This window comes from Miscanthus floridulus, chromosome 4, assembly GCF_019320115.1.
Source record: "Miscanthus floridulus cultivar M001 chromosome 4, ASM1932011v1, whole genome shotgun sequence".
NCBI lineage: Eukaryota > Viridiplantae > Streptophyta > Magnoliopsida > Poales > Poaceae > Miscanthus > Miscanthus floridulus.
In genome coordinates, this window is record NC_089583.1 from 61159465 (window position 1) to 61186981 (window position 27517).

The window sequence follows — 27517 nt, forward strand, 5'->3', positions numbered from 1 at the left end:
AACGTAATGATGTGGATCAACGCTTAAAAAATAGAAGCATTCATGATCGGCTTGGAAAGCGAGTTGTTGATCAGAACTAGGCCGATTATAAAGAAGAAGGTGATGAAGAGTATGTTTGGTAGGAAGGATAGTGGTGTCTAGGATGTTTAACAAGAAGTCATAAGAGAAGAGTACAACACCTAAGGATTCATGTTTAGATTCCAGGTATAAATATTAGACCCTGGTTATTGTAAAAAAAGAAAACGCAATCAATACAATCTTTCTAGCTTTCGCCATCGCATTAGGAGTAGGAGTACTGTAGATCTCGGTGAGTTCTTCAGCAAATAGGGCTACATCGACTGATCGACCTTCAGCTTGCTTGTGAGTACCATCATGACTTGTATTGTTCTTGTAAAGCTGCATCAACTGATTGATCTTTTATGAGCCATAATATAAGTTAGTTATCACTCTGTATCGTAGTTTGTAAGGCTGCATTAGCTGATTGACTCCTTATGAATCATAATATAGATCAAAGTTATCGATCTTGTGTTAAATAATTTGTTGTTTAATACAATATCACTAGTTACCAAATTTGCTAAGATTAGTAAGATTTTCCTCATTGTTTTTTGTTGATTCACCAGTTATCGATCTTGCTATAATTAATGTTTTATTAATTATAACAAAATCACCCGATTGAGATAGAGATAGATCGGCATCATATCATATTAATTGGTCATCCTTTGATCTGGTCATGCTTTAAATCTTATAATTGATGGCTTAATTCCACTAGATCGGCTATTTTACCTCTATTCCAATCAAACATAGTATGCATCCAAAGACATGTTTCAATATTGAATAAACTCACTAGTTAATGAGATCTAATCTAATGACACTACCATAGCTGCATGAATCCCGTCGAACCTCACTAGTAAGACTTTAGATTAGAAATTATCGATTAGTGGCCTTGTTCATGATCAAGATATGTACTCTGTTTATTTGCTATGACTTCATCAGCTATTTTAGCTAATTTGCTTATACTCTCACGCATATAGCATGTTTTCATGAATCTATCAACATATAGATTGTTTTATAGAATATTTGGCTTTAGTTTATTATCATTATCATAGCTCCATCGATCCAATTGATCCTCACCGTTGATGATAATAGATTAGACTCAAGACTGTTTGTAGATTCATTTATATTAGACAGTCGATTTGTTCACATGTTATACTCTTTTTATCAAACTTATCGGCTCGGTGCTTTATATCGATCATGTTCCATTTAACCAATGATGCTTTCTGATGTTCCATGGGCATTGGTTGTTTTGATTCATATCATTATCATTTAATATTAGCCAGTAATCTTTGATTTAAAGATCTTCATTTCATGAATGTGCTGGATATCGACTATTTAGTTGATAGCTTCATTGAATCGGCTATCTAGCCATATATTTGGAACTATTTGGTGCAACACCGACATGTTCCACCTTAAATTATTGATAAAATTTTTTTCTCCTTGTCAATTGCAGGTCAAATTGACTGGCACGTCGTTGGGTTTTCAAAATTGGCTAGGTTCTATGTTGAATCCAAGTAGATCTCTGGTCTCATTCCACTCAAATCTTCTAGCTTGATGTGTGTTGATCACATCGCCATATTTTTGTGTCAACACCCATGTTTTCTTGCAAAGATGATTCCATGTTCAAATGAGAGATATGTTTTCTAGTAGCATAATAGAATTAGGCTAGCCACCATATATCCACCATATTCCACACACATGCACATCTTGATTTGATTGTATGACCCAACTCTCTTTGGACCCGAGGTTTGACTTTGCTATATATGTATTGCAAGTATGCTCTTTCATGCAATTTCCATTCCTATGAGCTCCACATAAGCCTTAGTTGTAGGAAAAGAAATGCATATCATCATTTATTGCCTTGGTGAGGATCCACAAATGCCACATATTTAAGAGACTTGAGAGTGTCATACAATGGAATCCCTGAGTTTTATTTTGAAAAACTTCCAAAAACTCTAGAATAATGGTTGAACAAAGAACTTGAGACATAGTGCTTGACTTGGTTGTTCTGTCTTTCAATTACTCAAGATCCAATTGAAAGCTCAAAAGCCCCATGGTTAAAGGTAATATGGGTAAGTTTGGAAGTTAGATCAATGAATTTTAATCCGGAGGAGAATTCTTGATTGAACGCATGTGTACTTTTAAGGAGTAAAAATATTGATGCAACTCCTGATCCATTGTTAAGATTAGCTTTACTCAGGGACGAGCAAAGGTTTAGCTTAGGGAAGTTTGTTGACGGTAGTTATCATCCATCATAAACCGTCAACTTAACTTCAATAAATGTATAAATAAGATCACCAACATAGATTCAGGGGTTTAAACTAACAATTTCCACAAGTTTTGGTGAATCTGTGTTTTCAGCAGGGCTTATCTAGAAAACTATCAAGAGGATCAAATCATTAAATAAAAATACGCTTATTTGTAGTGAAAACTAATCTAGAAAGTTCTAGAAGACTTAGAAAGACATCACACCAAAGCGAAGGCCAAGACGCTGACATGTGGGGTTGGCTGGCCCCACCTACTGGCCGCCTAGCCCCCTGCCCCCACCTGGTAGTCCCTCCTTTGTACAATGGTTCTCCACCACCTTAAGGATTGCATCTATGTTGTTCTTTCAAGTCGGTTTGATCCAAGGGCTCAAGATTGATGTTCTGGCCTATATAACCAGCCCTAGTGTGGTAGAACCGACCAATTTATAAGAACAAAAGTACAATGGCAACCACCAAAGTGGTCGCACTATCATACTTGAGCCCATATAAACTCGGTAGTCCATCGAGTATCACTGCAGGATCTGAAATAATCCAACATACAACCAAGATCATACATGATTCAACATACAAGCCACAAGTTACATAAGTTCACAAGTATCTCAACATACATCAGAGTTCAAATATAGTTATTACAATACCAAGTTCAACTACAATAGCGAAAGCAATATAGTTTTAAAACCAACATCACACACACTTAATCAAATACATGCCAGTTTGTGAACAAGTCCAACAAAAGCATAATAGATAAGACAAAATACAAGAGCCTTGCTCATGGCCTTACTCCTCATCCATGGTGGGAGAGAAGCAATTCTTGTAGTACCCATAGTATACAGTACCATTTGCAACAAGTAAGAAATAAACCCTGAGTACGAGAAGGTACTTAGCTAGACTTACCCGTCATGAACCAAAAATAAAATGACACCAAGGATTATGCAAGGCTGTAGAAGGTAGAGCTGGCTTGACAACATTTTGCGTAAAAGCTAAAGTAATACATGTCTTGATCTGTTTAGTTATTCTAGCAACAAGTTATACTTATTAAACTTAAGCACGTCTAGGTTGGCACCTGTACTAGAGCAATCACTTGATTTAAGCTAAAGCAAACAGTAGTAACCATATCCGGTATAATATTTTCCTATTCATCATAACCATCACAATCCATCAAGTTACTACGATGAAGGTGCTCAGTCAAGTTTCTCACTATCCGAGAGAGACGGTAATTCAAATCGATTGCAACCAGCTGGGCAGAAATCCTAGCACAAGCCCAAACATACCTATGCCAAGGTAGTCTTAGGTCACCTTTGGTACAACTTAGGTACACATGTTGCGGGTTCGATCAGCACCGCACAATTAGGGACAACCAGCTGCTAGGATGGTCAGGCCCAGCCTGCCTTTGGGCCCACGTCTGGCTCCTCGTACATCCTTACTACCTCTAGTGTGTGCACTCTTACAGAACGGGGCCCAGCTTGAGTTGAGCTACTTGGCTTCACAGTCAGAACGAGTTATCCGGCCAGCTAAGTGAGAGGCTATGTTCAAAATGACAAGGGGGCCACCAACGATGTGGTCATTAATCAGCACAGATGGAATCACATGAATCCACCTACCACATAGACTCTGTCCGGCCTCCATTTACATCATCACATGTTTTTTTCCACGATAGCAAATATAGGCAACCGTTATCCGAGATCCACCTATATCTCGTAGGTGACAGGAAATCACCCAACTTCTAATGAGCTAAGCATGGCTAAGCATATATTCGATCCTAGACCTACATAGGGTTCAGGGTATATTTCTGGACAAGGAGAGTATATGCATCAAGTGTTTCCAATCAACTCCTATAACCTAATGCATCAAACATAAAGGACTCAAGTTGATATTTATAAAACATAGGAGGCTTAGAATGCTCTGGGGCTTGCCTTTCAAGTAAGATGAGGGCTTGTGGTCCGGGCACTCAAGCAAATCTTCTAGGACCTATTCTTTGCCTTCTAGAGCTATTGGCTGCTAGGCCTCCTGCTAGTCCTCCACTTCCACTGCCTCGAACTCCAAAAGCATTATTCCCTCTAGCAATCCTATATGCATGGGCACACAATAAGAGACAAAGAATGCATAGGTGATGATATGGATGATATGGTGTAATGCATATATATATATATATACATCTCTAACCAACATGATAACAAGGTAATACTATGATTAACTAAATTTCATTGAGTAGGTGTATATCTCTTCTCTAGTACAAGAAACATACACTAACCATGCTCTAGCAGCCTAAGATAGAGTTTCTCATCATCATGAAGAGGTCTATCACCTGCAGCTAACAACTTATTTTAATTAGCTTAAGCCTCTACTTACCAATCCTAAGCTTATTCAAATCAACAAGCCAAGATAACTAGATGTAGGTAAATTATAGTGCAATAATTATCTAGCTACATACAATCCCTCCCTTTTGTGCACAACTAATGGTACCAGCAGATTACACCCATCATCAATATGCCAAAAGTATCATGGTTAAGCCCTAACAATTTCTTAAAAGCATTTATTGATTTGCTAAGCATAGCTAGGGTAAAATTGGAACTGCTACTTCTAGTAAACAAAAAATTCTAGAAAAATTATAGCAACTCATACATGCTCTCAAGAGACCACTGTTAAAATTTCATGCCATTTGAATATGTATCGAAGCCTCTACAAAAATGACAAGTTACATGCTTTATAGCAACTTAAATAGGTTTAGCATAGTGAAAAGTATCAAACAACATATTTCATATTTTTCTTACTTTCACCATAACACCAGCATACCATGAAAATTAAATTCATGCTCATAGGTTACATATATTTACAACAATTCATTTCCCAGAAACTAGCATCTATTAAACTAAAATAAGAAATCCTATTCCAAGCATGCTAACTGTAGATTTCATATTTTTCCTAGCTACAACATGTCAAGACATGACCAACAAAATTAGAATCACATTTTTAGCATATACCCAACTCAAGTTATGGATTTTTGAAGATTATTAGGAATAAATAGGAAAATTTAAACAGTATACAAAACTGTAGCACATACCAAGTTTCATATTTTTAACACATGGTACTCATCAAGATGAAGCTAACAAAATTTGGTTCACTAAATTTGGACACTCCTAGAACTAGTTATGAATTTTTGAAGTTTGAATCAATTTTTAAAAAACAAATAAAGAAAAACATAAAATCCCTTGAATTCAGCTACGCGTACCCAAGCTTCAGTGCACCCCACGGTCACTGATGCCCGGGCCCCGTAGTCAACCGGCCCCACATGTCATCGACACAAAAGTAGGGGCAGTGCTTTGACTGACTGTAGCTCGCCGATGACGAGGTCTCTGGCGGCGCGGTCTTCATCACTAGCTTCACCTCTTCATTCCACACCCAATGAGCTAGATGGTTGAAGCTCTACCTAGCGGCTAAGCATGGTAGTGACGCTAATGGTGGCTCAATGGTGGCACGTGGTGGTGATCCGGCCATCTCTGGCCATGATGAGCTCAGATGAGCGCGGCTAAAGCTTAAGGGTGACCTAGCGGAGATCTAGGGTTAGGATTTGGGCTCTAGGATGTGCTAGTGAGGCACAGCCACATGCATGGCGACATGGTGGTCTAAGCATGACAGCAGCGTTGTGATGTTCCAGCAAGCCGGGTGACGGCATTGAGCATCCGCCCTCCCATTGAGCTTCGCCATCACGTGGCTAAGGCCTAACACCTAGAAGTGAGAGGGAAAGAAGACCGGGCATGTATGGCCACGATGGCACGCATGCTAGCAGCACGACCAGCTCATGGTGGTGTAGTGCATGTTCTCCTTTCGGTGGGGCCTACATTGGCCAAAGGCCAGCGGCTGCAGCATCTACTGGACCTAGTGACCACGAGACAGTGGAGAGAGTGAGCGATGCAGACGTGAGGTGGCCTAGCCACGGCGAGCTTGAGCTCGGTGGTGCACCACGGTGATGGCACAATGGGGCCTCACTTGTGCTTGACTAGGGTTGTTAGCGGGTCGATGATATAGAGGGCATCACTACGGCAGCGACGTGCTTGGCCAGCGATGACACAACGACGGTGACGCTGCGCTTTCTCTGCTCGGTGGGCGTGCGAGAGACAAAGAGAGAGCGAGTGAGGGCGAGGGTGGGCGAGCAGCAGCGATGTGGCACCTTTCTCCCCTCCCTAGCCTAACAAACATGGCTAATGCCAGCGTACGGCTGCCACGCCACGCACGTGGCCTACGTGCTATCGGCCACTGTTGGTCGGTTTGAAATCGGCTAACTGTCGATTCAGGCAGTCTGACAGCACGACTTTGCACACCTAGATCTCCCAAACTATGGTGAGTTTTGATCAACCATTTTCACCATTGTGTAAAGCTATGTGAGTACTACAAAATTGCTTAAAGGAGTTTGGTCTAATTCAAGCTGGTTTGTAAACTAAAAATTGCCAAAGATGGTTACATGAAAACTATGAACCGTTTAAGACAGAAAATTTCTGTTCTCAAAACAGCATTAAGTTGGACTTTGGGATCCCTGTTTGACCAACTTAGGCCCTAATTCAGCTCTTGACCCTTAAACAAAGCTTGTTATAAATGACCTAAACTACAACTTTTATTTATGTCCCACTTCCATGCAAGCTCTCTAAGTAATTAGTCAAGTTAGGTCAAACAATCAACTTAATAAAGGCATTTTTAGACCAACTCATGAATATAAACTTGGTTCCATTTTCCATCCTAAGTGTATCTAAGTTATTTTAGTGACCAAACAACAATCACCTGCACTAGCCAAGCATGATCATAGGCATATACATGTATAATTAAGCATCACATGTATAATTAAGCATGATCACAGGCATAGCATGATCACATAGCGCCGCCATGATCATAGGCATATATATGCTCATATGAATGAATGGATGATGCTTATGCTCATGTAGATAGCAGAAGTGTAGTGTGTCCTAGCCTAGAACCTTGGGTAGACTATTTGACTACGAACATTTGTTAGCCGACTACCCTTGGGAGCATAGTTGTTGTAGGAGGCAGCCTACTGACTAGTATGCAGGATGAGCTATTTGCACATCTTGCCACCCAGCCAACGCCATCTATACACATTTGGGGTTAGAGTACGACCCTTCCTGAATAGACAGCGACATGCACGCTTGAAGAACTAACATGGGACTACTGGTATGCCACTCTACTAGTCGTCACAAGAGTTCTTCTAGCTGCAGCTCTAGGCTAATCTACTATGCATAACTGCGGGTTTAGCCTATCTATAAACCCTATCACAAGAGTTTTTCTAGTTGCTACATCACTTGGCTATACCAGCCGAGTAATCCTGGGGGCTGGTCTACTTCACTAACCACCATATCTGCAAGCTACAAACTTAGAGTTACTTTGTTTCCTCCTTCAATGGGGTTCAAGTGCTCACCAAGAGGGTTTATATAGGCTCCAAAGTGGTGTACATGGACTATGTTCACAGGGTAAAAAGCAGACAAGTTCTTGACTCTAACATAGGTTCACATGCCACAATACAAGGGTACAGTGCGCCCCACTACACCTTTTTAGTGTGCAGCACAGCCTTCTCTCAGCACATGTCAGGCCATAGTACACTGGACAGCATCTCAGTTAGCAAATTCGATCAAATATTCTTAATATATTTTTGATCGGTGGTAACAACCTTGCATGTGACGTTGATGCATCTTACCTGCTTTTTCACAAGCAGATAAGACGGCAATTATGGCTTACACTCGCATCCTCGAGTATATTCTCTTTTCAGATCCTTATTCCGAGTACTAGTACTCGGATGTAGGCTCAGGGGCTGTAGGGTACATATCCTTTATGGATGTTTTTTCTTTTGGACCCTCTAACTCTTTGTTTTCAAACAGTAAGAGGCTCAGAGGCTACACTCAGTGAGTGCACTTTCACAGAAAGCATACACCACTTGAATTTTTTGAAGAGCACCTCATGGCTTCACTCATGAAAGCACTCAAACAATGCTTGTTTCTACTCAGCAAGACCTAGAGGAACAAGAAGGCTTCTAAAGTTCAACCACGACACGCTTGAGGGCTTGATGGACCAGGGTCCTTGGGGTTCCCCATAGGGGTTACTACTCGGACGGGCCTTGGGCTGGCCCATGATCTGCTGAAGGACGTGAGACAAGGTGGGGTGGACTTTAGGCTATCAAGATCAACCTAGTCGGCGTACTAAGAAAGCTAGATTCTATAATAGGACTAAGACTCTTCTATTATAACTAACTAGGACTAGTTATTCCCCCTTACCCTCTCCCCTATATAAAGGGAGGTACGGTGCACCCCTTGTAACTCTAACAATCATACCAATCAATCCAACGCAAAAGGCTATATGCCAACTGGACGTAAAGGCTATTACTCGACAAAAGGGCCCGAATCAGTATAAACTATTCATCTCTTTGCATTTACTATCGAGTTCTATGTACGCCGAAGCCCTTCAAACATCATCCCGGGTAACCTCATGAGGAGTTGTCCGGTTATCAAACACCGACACTTGGCCTGATCAGCAAGGTCTTGCGCCCATTTGATGACGGTTGCTAGTGATGTTCCTTCTTGCGCTAGGGCTCCCATAGTATCTAGGAGTGTCCTGATCTAGATGTTGTCTTCTTGAGCGCTTGGAAGTCAGAATTTAGATTTCTCAGGCGTAGGGTAGACTCTGTCACTATCCGTGTTGGGATTGTATTGAGCGTTGCGGCATTGTTAAGCCATGCCGGCTAATGAGTTGTCGATGAGCCAACATTAGTTGCTACTTGCGTGTTGTCCCATGTGGCCATATAGATCTTACACCCTTCGTAAGGATTGATCTCTTCATCTGAGCTAGTCGTAGTCAATATCAAGACAGGCAGCAAAGTCAGCGAGACCCTTAGGGATCTAGCTAGGAATGAGGTAAAAACTTCATGGCTAGCGTGGGTTAGATCGAGGATCTTTGATCCTAGTCAATTTGAGATTGAAATCTCCTTGGTGTTCGAATACCAGACTTCCAAAGTGGATAGTTGGCGACACGTCGTGGGATGGAGAATAGATTTGGGGGTATGAGTAGAAATCACTCATGACCGTAGACTTGACAGAGGATGGTGCTACAACGACGTTGGAATGCGTCAAATCTGGGTACCAAACCTTGTTGATGATCGGCATGATCGATCTTCGCGCACGATTCCCCTACCTTATGTGCCACTATCGGTGTTTTTTATCGGCAGATATTTGGTTCTTGGGGAACCCTACTTGATGCGAAGAACAATCACAGTCAAGACATGAGATTTATACTGGTTTGGGCCCCCGAGAAGCAAATAAAAGCCTTACATCTAGTTGCTACTCTTGTATTCGGCGAGATTGAGATTACAATGTAGCTATGCCTATGAAAGAGTTGATAGATACATAAGGGGGTATTGCTAACTATTTATATCTAGGATCAACTTGCCCTTCAAGCTAAGGAGTCATGCCCTAGTCAGAGTCTTGGCACTAATTCGGAGATATCCTTCCTCGAATAGAGTAGTCGCAGGCCTTTGGATCTTCTCTGATCTGGAGTCGGTAGTCAGCATATACGGAAGTTGGAATACCCGAGGGTATGGCATCGACACATTCCAAGTTGGAGATTTAGTGTGAAAAACATACTACCACTTCGGACAAAGAGAAACAAGTTTGGCAAGTGGTCACCGAGTTTGGAAGGCCTTTAGAAAGTGATCAAAGTGATGGAATTCGCATCTGCTAGAGACGTTGCAAGGTGATAGTGATCCCTAGAGCGATCAACGGGAGATACTTGAAAAAGTATTTTCCAAGTGTTTAGCAAAATGCCTAGAGTGCTTTCCCAACAAATGGCCGATATATGTATCGTCCATAGAACAATATGGTCGATACATCGCCCTTAGATGCTAGATAGCCAATGAGTTGGGCATCATTGCTATGTAGTGCTTTATTCATGTTTTCAGGTTCATACTTCATTCACCTTAGAAAATGGAGGGCATATGTTGACACTAAAAAATATCTCGACATGGAATATGGGCATGTCCAACAAGTTCCTAACATCATGTAAGTGTTGAAAATTAATTGGCGCGACAAACAACGAGAGAAACAAGCAAAAAAGAGAGAAGATGGCGTCTGCCCTGGCGAAGTCAGCTCGGTCGGCTCGCCAAGCTGGCTTAGCTGGTTCATCAAGCAGACTGTCTAATTCGACAAGGCCGACTGTCGCCTGTGTCGGCCAAGCCATAGTGCTCAGGCCTAAGGAAACCTACTTAGCTGACTCCCCAGTTGGCTAAGCCGACTTTCCTGCTAAGTCCGAGTTGGTTTAGTTTCCAAATCGGTTTTAACTCTATTTTTGGCGTGGGAAACTTGGAGAACATATTTTGGACTTATTTTCTATTGGGATAAGACCACCCCCTCTCTCTATATATAAGAGGATCACGGTCAATTGAGGATCCTAATTTCAAATTGTCAAAAACACATCTACTGCACCCTTTTACCCTCTCCTCTCTCTACTTTGTTGTTCGTCATGTCTCGTGGCGAGACTTGCTGGCGTTCTAGGTGGCCTTGCCGACCCTAAGACATCCTCCACGTCCTCCTCCCCGACGGTCTTCCCAAGAGGTGTTCAGGAGTTTATGAGGCGAAGAATGGGCTCTACATTGGCCTAACCGATCTCTAGATCAGTTTCGTCGATTCGCTGTGTTCTTGCTACGATCAAGGTCGTTTGTCGACCGCGAGCGCGCTAGCCCTTGCTAGTGTATGATCCGGATCATATGTGGCGTCAACAGAATCCTAGCACGGTGGTGGCTGAAGCTGTCTAGCAAACTAGTGGCAGAAGTTAGACTCCGTGTGGCAGAGGTAGAGGCATATATAGCCGCACTAATAATATAGAAATGGTCTTTCTTCCCGCCACATTATAACAGGTAAAAGGAATTAATAGTAATGATATACACCTATTCCCGATCTTGTATTTTGAGCTAGTGGTGATACTCTTAGAATTACTCCAAGTATAAAGTGATTGGTTCCTTAGTAACTTGAATTCAATGAAAGCAGACTTTATATGAAAATATTTTGATGAATTTTAAGCTTTTTAGTCGAAAGTTTTTTTTAGTTCGAGGCCAATTAGTTGTCCAATTCAACAAACTTTATATGAAAATTATATATTTTGATGAATTTATGATTTTTAGTCGAAAGTTTTTTTAGTTCGAAGCCAATTAGATGTCCAAAGAGTTGACGAAAGCTTTAAACAAGGAGGACAAGTAGTAGAACTCCATATAGCAATATTAGTGTAGGTGGACTGTGAGGATGCATGGAGAGGGGGTGGTGTTATGTGGTGGTGGGGAGCTGTGGGTTTGAGGTCCAATGAAAGGAAAAAAAACTTTAGGACCCGTTTGCATGGAATTGAATTTATTCTAATAAATTATAACTGAGATACATATTAATTAAGCTAAATATGGTTGTATATGAAATATATTTGTATATTATTGTTAGCCATGCAAGAGAGATGTTTTATATGTTGCATTCCTACTATAAGAAAGCGAGTTGAAAAGCGTGCTATAAGTTGAAAAGTAGAAACATGGACATGGTGATCTATAGAATCAATTTTTATCTCACACTTTATGAATTTGAGATAGGCTTATATGTGAACTTTAAAAAGTTATGAAATCTCAAATTTTAAACCAAATAGTTTAATTCATTAAGTAGATTCCTAATTCATCTAAAATAGAAGGATCCAAACAGCACCTTAGGGATATTCTAATTGTTTTGATTTTAGGCAGCAATGACTCTCGGCTCTATAACATGAAGTGCTACTCATGGTAGCCTTTATAGCTTCACTCATTGCCTGGTTCATTTTTCAGTTGTGAAGGAGTGTTACGAATCTGTTCTAAGACCACTTCTGTGGCTTTATAGCTTCACTCATTGCCTGGTTCATTTTTCAGTTGTGAAGGAGTGTTACGAATCTGTTCTAAGACCACTTCTGTGGTGAGCATGTTGGTTGGTTTTTGGGTTGATAAACCTAGCTGGTGCTGGTTTATTATAAGAGAAAAACACTATTAACTGACTGATAAGCTCTAACCAAAATCAACAAGCGAACAGACTAAAGTAATGTTAGTTGCTAAAGGTGTGTAACATTCAGTGGTAGGTCCTGTGGTATATGTATACTTCATTCACTGTTGCTATTTTTTTATCATTCCTATTGTCTCCAAATGAGTTTAATTGTATGGCCATCGTCCTTGTGTGTATGTTATTCCACAATCTGTTCTCCGTGATTAGCCTTGTGCTATAAAGACTCGTGCGGTGGGGATACGACATATTTCTATAGGGAGAATTTTGTGTATCATTAAAAAAAGATCGTAATGTCCTATGTGTCCTTAGAAAAGTTTAGTGGTTTTCAGCGCCACTGCTCTAACTTTTTCATGCCCTCCATGCCACTGCCTGTCAGTTTGGGTTCTAACCCCGTCAAACTGCAGGTGTGAAAAGTCAAAAATAGCCTTAAGTCAAAATATGTCATTAATTTTTTTTGGAGCATCTTAACGACTTCAAATAAAAAAACTCAAAACTAGAAAGTTGTAGATCTCGTCGAGATCTATAATTTTCATATAAAAATTATCTTCATTTAATTCCGCAAAAAAATATGATTTGATATGATTAATATATCTTAGAAAAACTATATCTTTTTTGCGAAATTAAATAAAGATAATTTTTATATCAAAATTATAGATAGTTTTTTCATTTGAAGTCGTTAAGATGCTCAAAAAATTAATAGCATATTTTGACTTAAGGATATTTTCGACTTTTCACACCTGCAGTTTGACAGCGTTAGAGCCCAAACTGAAGTGACATGGAGGCCACAAAAAAGTTGGAGCAGTGGCGCTGAAGACCGTTGAACTTTTTTAGAGACACACAAGGCATTGCAATCTTTTTTAATGACACACAAGGAATTCCCCCGTTTCTATAAGAGAGGTAAAGTGTTATTGGCGCTATTTGAAGTAAGTTTTCAATACATTTCGATGTATCTTTCATTCTTTATAAGAAAATCTATACCACTTGGTGCTGATGCTAAACTCATAATTATGTCTTGTGTTTTCTAGGTCATATTGCTAAATTGCAGAAAAATGAGTTCAATTGAGCATATTTTGTAAGATGTATTGAACCGACGCCTAGTGGACCAAGATTGGCTCTCAAAACTCAAAAGACACAAAGAGAAACAAATTGAAGTTACTTGAGATTGTAGTAGCATGCGTCGCCCCATGCCACTATGGTGTTGCCCGACACCACCACTCCACCACTGAACGCCCTCTCCTTAAGAAAGGCTCGACAGGCCACTGACCTCGATTGACCTCGATTTTGAGGAGAACAATACAGATCTGTTTGCACTCACAAAGAGGGGTACACAACTCATATTGAAACTAAATAACCAGATTAAGATCACACCACCACATAGACATAGGATTGTAACAGACTTAAACGGTAAATTGTTTATATAGTTTGAACCGGGTATAGAATTTTCATAAATTTGCACAATACTATAGAAGTATACCCATATTCACATAGACGATGAGTATAATATTCTGTTCATTAAAAAATATTCTTCCTTCGTTCTAAACTTTAAGTCATTTTATATTATAAAAATCATGTATTTTGAAAAATAGAACAAATTATAACTAGGACAGGAGCGAGTACGAGTTTAGATTGGAATCTCCATGTACATCTGCACATGTCCTAGGCCTTGTTTAGATCACCTCCAAATTTTAAGTTTTTTCACTCTCTCTCCATCACATCAATTTTTAGCCGCTTGTATGGAGCATTAAATGTAGGTAAAAAAATAACTAATTGTACAGTTTAGTTCGAAATCACGAGATGAATCTTTTGAGCTTATTTGGTCCACGATTGGACAATATTTACCAAATAAGACGAAAGTGCTACTATTTATCGGTTTGAAATTTTTTGCAATCTAAACATGGCCCTAATTGGGAAAAGACCGTCAGTTTTTGGTCTTCGATACCCACTACCAAACCCATACCTAGGCCTCGTTTAGATTGCAAAAAATTTCAAACCGATAAATAGTACCACTTTCGTCTTATTTGGCAAATATTGTCCAATCGTGGACCAACTAGGCTCAAAAGATTCATCTCGTGATTTCCAACTAAACTGTGTAATTAGTTAATTTTTTACCTACATTTAATACTCCATGCAAGCGGCTAAAAATTGATGTGATGAAGAGAGAGTGAAAAAACTTAGAATTTGGATGGCATCTAAACAAGGCCCTATGCGGGCGGCCTCACTTCCTTCTGCGGCAGCTGGCGGAGTCAGCTGGTGTCGTCTTCCACCATCCTATCCTCGCCGCATGCGGCGTTGCCTCCTAATCTCCACAGTCGTGGCGGTGCACCTGCGGCCAGCGACGGATCCAGAAAATATTTTAGGGGACTGAACAACACTGCTACTCAATCTTAAATCTCAGCCTCTCTACACTATAGAACTTTGCCTACGAATTCATAGATGCTCTACAATAATTTACACTGATTCGGTTTGGATAGGGGGCCTGAGCCCCCGCCCCCACCGCTGGATCCGCCCCTGCCTGCGGCCGCGTTTCTAGAGGTAACTGAGCCAGCCGCCCAGTCCTTACTTTTGCACTTGGCATCATCGCTCTATTCCACGCTGCAGCGTGCAGGAGTTTTAGTTGGCCTTTCCTGCGGGTCTGCTTGGTGATTCGATTTGAGAGGTGAATCGATTTGGGAAGAGCGCATCGTTAGCGCAGGCCATTCGCTTAGGTGATTAGTTCTTTGTTCCAGTCATTTTGGTGTGCTCTATCTTACTATTGAAGAGTCAGTACGGCTCATTTGGATTTCACTTCCTGTATTTTGGCATTCCAGGAACCATACTGCATTCAGACGGCGAAAGGAATGGGGACATTGCAATAATCAGCTCATTTGTTTGAGACTCAGTGCCCACAAATTTAGTTGGGAAATTGGACTGGTACTTATCTGAATATTTACTTGCAACAACTGATGCCAATATAGCAATTCAAGGAAGAGAATCATTTCTCGAGCCCTTGAACTTATTATTATGTTAACTAATTATTCTTGTAGCCTTTTGCGACTATAATATTGCTTATTGTTTCCTATGTATGCCTAGAAGGGCGGGTCTGGTGCAAGCGGTAGAGGAAGGTCCCGGGTTTGAGTCGCTGTCTCCTCGCATTGCATAGGCGGGGTAAGGCTTGCCACTGACACCTTTCCCTAGACCCCGCACAGAGCGGGAGCTCTCTGCACTGGGTACACCCTTTTTTTTCTTATGTATGCCTAGGCATAGATACACATATTGTCACATTTGGTTGGGTGCCCAACTACTACCCAGGCTCCAGGAAGCCAGTTTTGTTTTGTACTTCTACACTTGGGGTCACACGTTATACACTATATATATATACAATTGCAGTGAAGCTCCCCCGTACTCAATTTATCTTCTTCTCTGTTCTTTGTCTACCTTCTATGGAACTTAAGGTATTTGATACTGATGCAAAACACAATGCCAAAGAGCATACTAAGTGCGATATGCAGAACTGTGACCAGGAGGAAGTAGTCGCCTTGCAAGCCTAAGTATTACTCCAAAAACAACCTCACTGGTTGATCTAGTTGGCCTGGCACATGGATCAGCTCTGTGCAGTCTCCAAGCTGTGAAAACATGAGCCCATACACGGTCCATGCTGCGGGGTCAGCCCAATACATCCACCTCCACCATGATGGCATTATCTACAGGTGAATGACAATGTATCACATCAGATGTGCAACTTTTGTTACATAGTAGAAGCATCGATTTGGCTGTCCAAACTGTATGAGTACCAAAGATGCATATATATTGAGGAGAGGGGATTAGAGAAAGGGGAAAGAAATTACCTTTCTCTCCACAATGAATCCAGAGAAGGCATTCCATATCATGAAGATGAGAAAGGATAAACCAGAAGCTATGTCTATGTTAGGTGTAAGTGCAACAGCCATCATCCCATAGAGTGTATAGTCAGTAAAGCTCTGTATCATGTATAGGACGAACCAGAAGAACTTGGTGACAGTTAGCTGGAATCCAACCATCGGGTACACAATAGCTGAGAATATGAACACTTGGATAAGCATATATGGGATTTCAACTCCTATCTGCACAAAGGAATCTGATAAGCACCATTGTTATTTTCTTTTTCCATGTCAGCTAAAATCATCGTTCGTCAGAGTTAGCTAGATATAGCTATTTGTCTACCTGAGTGATCACATATACCATGGAAGAGTACATGTCAGAAGCTTTTTCTCAGTAGAATACAACCTTTTCCATTGCTACAATAGGCTGCAATGTGCTACAGTTCACAAGGCCTAAGAACAGTGCTGATGCATATGCAATTCCAAGAATGTTGAACACATCTTGTTCCTCCTTGCTGTTGTGCAGGAGAAAACTGGTAAGTTTCTTGTACTGAAAAATCTGGTTAAATTCCATTGATGAATCAATAATGTTGAGTGATGAAAAGTTCTTACATTGTCAAACCGATTTGCCAGAACACAATGCCAAAAGTCATTGAGATGCCAAATGTGTTTAGAAAGTGTGCAACATTTAGCTCTGGGTTTTTCCAGAATGAGCAATGCTGCTTCCAAAGACATGCCATGCACTGTGCCTTAAAGTTTGGCCAATATCCAGGTGGAAAATGTAGATCTTTTTGGTTTACTCTTTGCTTGCTTAATTCATCAACTAGAGCCATGTTTTCCCTGCAGATACAATAAAGTCCATTGAAATACCATTTGCTAATTTTATGATAAATCTAGAGTGAGTATATTGCTTAATGGACAACATCATGCTTTATTTGCATTTACTTGTGCAATGGCGATTTTCGGTAAACTTCAGAATAGTCCACTCCAATTGTGTATTCCATGGTATGTGAAGTGATATCTAGCACCCATGCAGCTGGGTTTTGGCCATCCTTGATGCTAGGTACTCCAGGAATAGCCTAACAAGAAAATAACTAATGTATGCTATATACAAACAATGCTTTTATCTGAATCATAGTCTCAGTACTTTGTCAAACTTCTAGATAGTGGGCCTAGTGATCCGCTGTAATCTGACCTCCTCTTTTCATAAGTAATAGCTGGAATTAGTAAGAAGGAACTCAGGTTCTTGTAGTTTGTTGAAACTATGTAAATTCTTTAACTGAATAAACTGAGATGTTTAATAAGAACAGTTTTTTATGATAGAAATGCCTTTATAGATTGGAAATTAAGTTTTAATTTTTATGGTAGAATTAGGCCTATATACATTCTTCTTAATTATAATACCTCATCGAAAGATTCAAAAATCTCAATGCTTGGCTGATGAATTGTGCAAACCACAGTGCACCCAGTGTTCACCGTCCTCCGTACTGTTCGCATGACAATAGCTGCAGCACGAGCATCCAAACCAGTTGTTGGCTCATCCATGAAAATGATAGAAGGGCTAGCAACTAGTTCCACCGCTATAGTAAGTCTTTTTCGCTGCTCAGCTGATAAGCCTGTTACCCCAGGAATGCCCACCATAGCACACCTCAAGTCACTTAGCTCTACTAGTCCCATAACTTCTTCTACAAACATCTGAGACATGTGAAAAAGAAAATACTGTGAACCTTTCCTCAGACTAAGTTCTTCGTATTTTGAAACAAAAGGGGAAAATGTTAGCGTACATCTCTTTGATGAGGACTAACATCTGAAGGCAGCCGAAGGTATGCTGAAAACTGCAGTGACTCACAGACTGTGAGATACGGAGAGTGAATGTCAGTCTGCTCGCTGTAACCAGAGATCTTTGAGAATGTCTCTTGCTTCTTTTGGTAACCAGCTATGTTGATAATGCCTTCAATGTACCCTCCTGTTTTTCTTCCTGCCAAAACATCAAGCAATGTAGTTTTCCCTGCACCAGTGATCCCCATCAATGCTGTTAGCACCCCTGGCCTGAATGCTTTCTCATTTCCTAGTATCATTTTTTGCAATTGTCAGACAAATACAAGAAAAGTTGAGTCTGTATTTTTTTTATGGACAATAAATAATAAGGCGGAGAGTTTACACTAGGCATATCAACAAAATAGTTGATGTGACTGAAGACAATAGACAAAGGATGGAATGGAAGGTTGACTAGATCAATTGGGGAAACCTGACCACCAACAGTTTGATCTTTGTACCATATGTCCCAATCCTTTTGTGATTTTATTTTGACATGATGTTCCTTGGGAGCTACAAATAATTTAAAAAGAATAAGTGTCCTAAATAATTGATCAACTTAAATAAGGAAGGGTTTCCTTTGATGCACATACAACTTAGAAACTCCAATGCAAGTGTGCTTAGGATGTTGAAGATCAGGGAGAAACCAAATAAAACACCAACACAAATCCAATACCAGTGCCACTCATATATTAACCCCCTAACCTTCAGGACAGCTTGCCCCGTGGTATTAGCATTTTCGTAGTGGAATACCTGTGGCACCATTGGCTATTTCTCATAACAATCAGAGTTTGAAACTGAATGTATTATAACACTGAAAAATGAGTTGATATTTAGTAAATGAGCAGTTACAGTAGCCCATCTTTGTCCAGGAATTCATTCATAGCAACGGCATTGAGAGAATAGGTGAATGGGGAGGCCCAACAACCCCAGCGAAGCCATGGTTGGACATCATCTGGTTACCATTTTTTAATTAAAAAAAACAGGGGTTAGTTGTGTTCATACCTTCGACATAGTCAAAAGCTAACTTTGTTGTTGTGCTCTGAGCAATTCAGGGTCTGTTATCTTACCTTTAGATATGATGAAGCCTCCAAGTATGAAAATTGCAATAAGAGCCTCAGTCCCAAGCATGTTTGCTATTACCTTTGTTCTTCCTAGGGATGCAAGCAACCGATAAAGACTCATTGACATTTGATGCATCACGAAGAGTACCAGGAACTGCTGAAAAAATCTACAACAAGGATCGAAAACTTACAGTCAGCATATTGATATTTTTTAGCATTGCAGTAAGATGGATGGTTTTTAAATTTGTCGTAATTACCTATCAGGCGAAGGGGCATAACCGATGGCAAAATAGGTTGAACAGGTCCAAAGGCCTGTCTCCATCAGTGACATTGGGATACTTACAAGAAAAATCGAGCAAAGGATTGCCCAGCCTGGCAACCATAGCAGCTCTCTTTGCTTGTAGAATATCGGAAGCCTCTTTACAGTCATCGTAAGTTCAGTCATACCATTGAAGTTTATGGCAGCAACAGCCATAAAGAGCGCCCCCATGTACTCGTTCCCATCAAATATTGTGTCTTGCCTCATTTCTGTTCTAAAGAAAAGTGTTGAGAGTATAAAATCTAGGAAAGTGATCTGTATGGCCTTGAATATTTGAACTGGAGAATTTCTCTTTAGTAGGAGTATTTCTCTCACAAAACAAGCCTTGAAAATGTTACACTTCGATATGGTTTGTCTGTCATCTGCTTGAAATGCTATCCTGTCTTGTTTTATATTATGTTTATTGTATTTCTCATCTTGCACAAGTTGAGGAAGATCATAGGCTCTAAAGCACTTTACAAACGTTTCAATGGAATGGTACTGATACTCTCTTTCATCACCTGTCCAATACTGCTGTTGATCCATTCTTGAGGTAACCTATCCAATACTGAGTTTTCATTGTGCCGAATGGAAAATTTGTTATGTTTTATTATTTATATATGCTACACTTATGGGCAACAGATGATGTTAAAATGCTTCAACTAAAACCATGCACTGTTAACTGGCCAAAATTATCTGTGCACTATGACATGGTCATGAATGGTCCATGTTTTCTAGATAACCTAGCCATGTGAATTCATGTATAATACCACTTAACTACCAAGTAGTATTTAGTTTTTCAGACCTCATCACCTCCATATATGTATGCCGCATGAGATCTTGGTTTTTCTTCTATTACAATTATGTGATGGATGGCAGCAAAGGACTTCGATATGTTTATTGGTTATGGCTATGCTGACATTCTTAGCAAGTAAAACATTCTGTTTTCTCTATATTTTAGAACTCCATAAAAGATTCTCAGACATTTCATGTTGTAGTGATGTACATTCTAGTTTTGCCTTTTTCAAATGTTTTTTCCTTTCAGTGACTTTATTTCTCTTGATCTTTTCTAGCTGAATACATACTAGGTTGTTTTTTACACTATACCAAGCTGAAAAACTGATGGTTTAGATTTGCATCCATACCAATATTCATATAATAAGTTCAAAAGGCATCTGTAGGAAATATGGGCTATAACGTGGCCATTAATTGTTTTTTGTAAATGGTTTGTCATTGTATATTCTTCATCGATGTGATTTTTGTAAGGATATGGATTTGGGTTTTTTGAAGAACTCTAAATCTCAAGCATGTAGCAGTAGCAGATCAGAATCATGTTGGGTGATTACTGCCTGTTAATGATGTCTCAAAGTAAGCTAGTAACTTTTTAAACTTTAGCGAATTGAGCTATGTCATCAAATAGAGTTTCTGTTGTCTACACAAGCAGCCACGTTTTATTATTTTCTGTTGTCAACGGCGCTTTCATTCGGTCTCCGCAACACCTTGTGGCACAGCGCGCAATCCCGTCTCCCGCGAACAACGAGTTCGTGGGGATGATTGAAAGCGTCACAGAATCCCTCCACGGCCTCCTCGTGGAGGGGCCAGGGTCGGACTCTGCCTCTGACTCCAACAGGGGGAGCCATCACCCCTCCCGAGAATGTTTCATGGTGGCAACATCCGTGGGACACGTCGAAAGCGTCTCCGCGGAGGAGACTACTCCGGCAGGCAACCTCGGCGGCGGAACTGAAGGGGGGACAGCGGCCCCACCTCACGTAGGGGTGGAGCAGCTAAGAGCCCGAAAGAGGGAGATAGACGAAGCCGGACAACAGCTTGATCGGGAGTACGCGGAGGTCGATTAGGAGATCAAACGCCGCGGAAACGGTGGGCGCGCACGCGCCATGGCCCATGATGTAAATCGAAGGATCATCGTCGACGATGAAACCCTTCCTCACTTCGCTTGGGCAAGCCAGAACATCACCGCCGCAACGGCTTTGCTCCATGGCCTTCTAGAGGCCGCAACTCCCGAGGATTATCGAGCCCACCGTGAAATTCGCACGCTACTTGAGCGCGCGGCAGCGCAGTAGGCGGAGAGCTCGTTGTCTCGACGACGCAAGCTCGACACCAGCCAGTGTACGCCCTCGGTGTGCCCCACCAGGGATGCATCAGTCCACCAAGCACCACAAGGCGCCGGGCAGCGCGCTGCGACCCCGGTACATCAATGTCTCAGCCACAACCACGACGCATGCCGCACCATCGACACCCACAGACGTGCCTACAGCGACCCAAGGGAAGGAGCCTGCCGCGGCTATCATCCTCAACGTGGTGGATGCTACGACAGCGACGAGGACCAGAGCCTGTGGAAGGAGCCTGCCAGGGCCTCAGGCCTTCAGTCCGCACATCCTCAACATTGCATTCCTGCCAAGGTATCGACCGCCTACCAATATCCCTAAATACTCTAGGGGAGACAAACCCCGGACTTTGGCTTGAAGACTATCGGCTTGTCTGTCAAGCCAGTGGTGCGGATAATGATGACTTCATTATCCGCAACCTCCCACTGTTCTTGGCTGATTCGGCACGAGCATGGTTGGAACACCTGCCGTCCAACGCAATCCGGAGTTGGGCGAATTTGAATGAGATCTTTGTGGGAAACTTTCAGAGCACGTACAAACGCCCTAGAAACCCCTAGGACCTCAAGAACTGCCGTCAGAAGGCCAGTGAGACCCTCCGCGGGTACATCCGGCGCTTCTCCTAGCAGTGCAATGAGCTCCCCAACGTCGTTGACGCCGACATGATAGGAGCCTTCCTGTCCGGGATGACCTACGAGTCCTTGGTTCACAAGCTGGGACGCAAGGGCCCGCAAACCACCAAGGAACTCCTAGACATCGCCACCAGACACGCCTCATGAGACAGGGCCGCCCGCCCCCATCGGCTCATGGGGGCACGGCATCGAAACCGCCCCCCTCCATCAGTACCTCAGGCACGACGACAGATCCGCCTCCCCCATCCACCGATCCTCCATCGACACCCCGGGTGTGGCGACGGATCCACCGGCTCCCACCGGACCTAAGGATGGGCCTGGCTTCGCTGGCCTCATGGACTCACTTCCCCCCACGTGGAACGAGAAGGGTCCCTGCGTGGACAATTGGGTGCCTGTCAGTGAATCCTCGCCCTCTAGGACATCCCAAACCACGTCGGCTACAACCTCATCAAACTCCTCATCATCATCGTCATCGTCGTTGTCTGTCTCCTCTCCTCGATCCCGTGCTTGCTGCTTCCATAGCATCTTCTTCTTCTTGAGCTCCCTCGTCCTCCTATCCCACTCGATCGTGGTGTGATTCGCTGTCGCTAGGATCCGGTCCTTCAGCAGCGGAGTCAGGCTATCCCCGAGGATGAGTCTCATCGGCTGGTCCTGCTATCCTGTGGTTAGCATCAAGGTGTCAGAAATTCAAGTGACAAGGAGGCACGAGAAAAGAGAACTTACGAAATCGATGAACCCCGGTTCCGGATGCATCGGGGGATGTCCGCGGCACTGGATACACGAAATCAAGGACAACGTCGGCATTGTCCTTTAAAGGCTTCATCACCTCCTTGATCCGCTGTGCCACTTCGGTGGGGGGAGCGCTTCGTCGATGAGCGCCGTCCCTTCAGGCAATGCCCCGAGCGCCATCAGAAATAGGGGGAGCACGCGGCTCATCAACGGTGCCACCCTCTGTGCAAGGTAGGCGCCGGTGATCCCCGATCCCTTCACGCCCCTCTCCTTCAGAATTTGAAGGGCGGCAAGATGGTCCTTGATCCTCTTCTTATCTTTGTCCGGGACACCCCACTTCCATGACCCTAGGACATCTTCGATGATGCACCCGGAGAACACCGGCAAGGGGGGCGGCCATGTCGTCCTTGACGTAAAACCACTACAAATGCCACCCCATGTTGGAGGTCGACATACACATCAACAGGTAGTCGTTCGCCCGGTTGTTGCACAGATGAATGCTGGCACATCCCATCGGCATGCTCAGCTCTTGCTTCCCAACCCGCTTCTACGGTAGGTTGATGACGAAGAGATACCACCATAGATCAAAGTGAGGACTAATCCCCAGGAACCCCTCACACAGGGCGACAAACATCGCAATATGCTAGACCCATTAGGAGTAAGGTGCTGCAACTCCATCTGGTAGTTATCCAACAGCTCCTAGAGGAACTTATGAGCAGGTACGGCTGAATCCCCACTCATGGAAGAGAGCAAAGGACATGACGTATCCTTCAAGCGACGATGGCTCGTCCTCATCACCGGGCAGCCACCACTCCCCAACGGCGGTCAACGGGCAAACGAGGCCCTCCAGGCACTGACAGGGTGATGTTGGACCCGCACTATGGCTCCATTGAAACGATGGAGAAGGGGGTGGATGCGAGCTTGACGGCGGCTGCGGTGAGGATGCGAGCTTAACGATGGCTGCGATGCGGGTGCGGGAGGTTCAGGCGATTGGCGGTGGAGGTTGTAGATGCAAAGGCGAGGAGGCAAAGTACGGAACCCTAGGGGCAAACCTTGTGGTTTCATAGGGGCAACAGATGCGAGAAGTGCAACCGTCCGCCTCGGTCTCCGAGCCTGCCATGATACACCACCATGTCATATCGCGGGATATGCGCCCACGATCCCTATCCTTTCCCACCAAAATCACACTAGATGTTTCACCTTCCCAAGCAGACCAGGACTCTTTTCCCATAGAGGGGATGTGGGTCAAAATGCTTCTTTTCTGGCCCACCTAGGACCCAGGAGTCCAAGGGTCAGCCCAACAGTCTCGATGGCTGTCCCAATGAGGGATGGGCCCACGAGCGACAAGGACTCAGGCACACAAGCCTCAAGGGAGCCTCGATGCGCAATCAAGTCCCAGCCGGGCAAACCCAGGACAGATCCTCGTGAATGGGATACCAAGATTTCCTTCAAGTTGTCCAGATTGATAAAAAACCAAAACTCACAGCCATACCCACGAAGGGTCCAAAAGTACCCCCTGGGTGATTCTATCCGAATCACCCTGGGCACTCGGGGGCTACACCAGATGGATGTGCTCGCACGTAACCTCTGGCAAATCGAAATACCCCCCGGGCAATTTTGCTCGAATCACCTAGGGGCTCAGGGGCTACACCCGTCAGGTGCGCTCACATGCACCCTCTGGCAAATCAAACCCCCCAGGGGATTCTATGCGAATCACCCGAGGGCTCAGGGGATACTGTCGGGGACCTAATACCGGGATACCCAATGAGGTGGAACTAATAACCATCGAACGTTGACGCTTCCGATTCAGACAAGAACGCTACTACACTTCTTGTCTGAACAACGGAGGATTAGTTCCGCGTTGCCCGACCCTCGAGGGCTAAGGCTCCGCCTCGCCTAAATGCCTAAGGGCTGGCTCCACCTCGCCCAACATCTAAGGGATGGCTCCGCCTAGTGCGATGGCTGAGGGTAGGCTCCGCCTTGCCCTCTCGCTCGACGCCTGAGGGGTGGCTCTACCTCGCCCGACAGCTACACCATGTTCCTTCATAAATACGAGCACAGGGTACGATAAGACATTCGAGTCAACCGTAGTACCAAGGGCCATGCCCTGCATGCCTACAGGACTGTACTATCAGGATACGATAGGATGGGCGCTTTAGGCCCTTTCCGACCTGACAGAGCCCGAACAGTGTTCTAGGCGCCGACTTCTGTCCCACAGTGTTGTAGGCGCCGCCATCAACCCTCGGACATGGATACTAACACGAGCATATGACAACCACTATGAGCCAAGACAGAGCTCACATCATCCACAGTGACGGATGTATGGTCACTTCCCCGTCTACTCCCCGAAGGGTAACAGCTTGGCTCTCTGGCATGCCGCACCGTCAGCCGATGTAGGATGCGAAGGAGGCCAGCGCATGGCCCTATAAGGATCAGCAAACATGCCATCCCTGACTTGGTCTGCCATGTTAGCAGGGCAAACACAAGGGAAAAGGAAGACCTGGCTCCCTCGAAGGACCTTCCCTACTATGAACCTTTTTTGGTACTAATAACACGAGCAGCAGTAGACTGGACATAGGGACGTTTGGCCCAAGCCAGTATAAACCTTGTGTCCATTAGTACACCATCCGAGCCTAACGCGTAATCAATTATAAATTTACTAGTCGGTGCTTGTTCGAAACATCGATAGTTGGCGCGCCAGGTAGGGGCCTTTGCGCGTTCCAAATCAGGCCTTGGATGGCTAGCCACGCAATCAGCTAGGTCCTAGGCGCACATGTGCGTTTCAGTGACCTAGACTTCATCGTCACGATGGGAGGAGAGTTGGCGTTGGCCCACTTCGCCATCCAATCTCTCCCCTCCATCGACTTCACCTTTGGGAGGCTTGAGCGCCAGCTCGGTGTCCCTCTTAGAGCCTAGCCATCCAGGGAGGACCCACGCTGCCTCACCCTATCTTTAGAACACTCCACACAGAGCTCCTCGATGGCGCTTCCGTTCAGTCTCCGCAATGCCACGGCGACCATAAGCCACCCTGTGGCACAGCACGCGATCCTGTCTCCCGCGAACAGCTGAGTTTGTGGGGATGATCGAAAGCATCATGGAATCCCTCCACGGCCTCCTCGTGGAGGGGCCGAGGTCAGACTCTGCCTCGAACTCCAGCAGGGGGAGCCATCACCCCTCTCGGGAATGTTTCATGGCGGAAACACCCAAGGGACACGTCGAAAGCGTCTCCATGGAGGAGACTACTCCGGCAGGCAACCTCAGTGGTGGAACTAAAGGGGGGATAGTGGCCCCACCTCATGTAGGGGTGGAGCAGCTGGGAGCCCAAAAGCGGGAGATAGACAAAGCCAGACAACAGCTTGTTCGGGAGTACGTGGAGGTTGATCAGGAGATCGAACACAACGGAAATGGTGGGCGCGCACACGCCATGGCCCGTGACATAAACCAAAGGATCATCGACGATGATGAAACCCTTCCTCACTTCGCTCGGGCAAGCCAAAACATCACCGCTGCAACGGCTTTGCTCCATGGCCTTCTAGAGGCTGCAACGCCCGAGGATCGTCGGCTCCACCACGAAATTCGCACACTACTTGAGTGTGCGGCAGTGTAGCAGGCGGAGAGCTTGTTGTCTCAACGATGTGAGCTCGACACTTGCCAGTGTATGCCCTCAGTCCGCCCTGCTAGGGTCGCATCAGTCCACCAAGCACCAGAAGGCGCTGGGCAGCGCGCTGCGACCCCGGTACATCAATGTCTCGGCCACAACCATGATGCACGCAGCACCATCAATGCCCGCAGATACACCTATAGCGACCCAAGGGAAGGAGCCCGCTGCGGCTATCATCCTCGACATGGCGGACGCTATGACAGCGGTGAGGACCAGAGCCCGAGCCCTGGCCTGCCAGGGCCTCATGCCTTCAACCGGCACATCCTCAATGCTGCATTCCCACTAAGGTATTGACCGCCTACCAATATCCCTAAATACTCTGGGGAGACAAAAGTCGGACTTTGGCTTGAAGACTATTGGCTTGCCTGTCAAGCCGGTGGTGCGGATAATGACGACTTCATTATTTACAACCTCCCACTGTTCTTGGCCGATTTGGCACGAGTGTGGTTGGAACACCTACCATCCAACGCAATCCAGAGTTGGGCGGATCTAAAGGAGATCTTTATGGGAAACTTCTAGGGCACGTACAAACACCCTAGGAACCCCTGAGACCTCAAGAACTACCATCAGAAGGCCAGTGAGACCCTCCACGGGTACATCTAGCGCTTCTCCTAGCAGTGCAATGAGCTCCCCAATGTCGTCGACACTGACGTGATAGGAGCCTTCCTGTTCGAGACGACCTGCGAGTCCTTGGTTCATAAGCTAGGACGCAAGGGCCCGCGAACCACCAAGGAACTCCTGGACATCGCCACCAGCCATGCCTCAGGAGAAGAGGCGGTTGGAGCGATCTTTGATTGCCTCGAGGGCAAGTCAAGGCGGGACAAGGGTGTCGACGAAGGCACCTCCAATCGTTCCACCGAAAGAAAGATTAAGAAGCAATGGCACGAGGACTCGCTCGTGGCCGCTGCTGACCACAAGGGTGGTCAGAAGTCCATGGAGGGCGCTCTGAACCACTTCGAAAAAAATGCTCGAGGGGCCATGCCCGAACC

The 27517-nt window shown here is 44.2% G+C and overlaps 1 long non-coding RNA gene and 1 pseudogene across 2 annotated transcripts; one reads left to right on the top strand and one right to left on the bottom strand.

Annotated features, from left to right (window-relative positions):
- The first annotated feature begins 14640 nt into the window (after positions 1–14640).
- Positions 14641–15735, top strand: LOC136551555 (uncharacterized). 2 transcript variants are annotated; one of them, XR_010782610.1, is made up of 4 exons: positions 14641–14902; positions 14969–15075; positions 15178–15280; positions 15440–15735. It is a non-coding gene; the product is annotated as an uncharacterized lncRNA (long non-coding RNA). The 2 variants fall into 2 exon arrangements; XR_010782611.1 differs by having other exon boundaries at positions 15443–15735.
- Positions 15736–15780: 45 nt separating this feature from the next.
- LOC136548548 (ABC transporter G family member 45-like) lies at positions 15781–21380 on the bottom strand (annotated as a pseudogene).
- Between the last annotated feature and the right edge of the window lie 6137 nt (positions 21381–27517).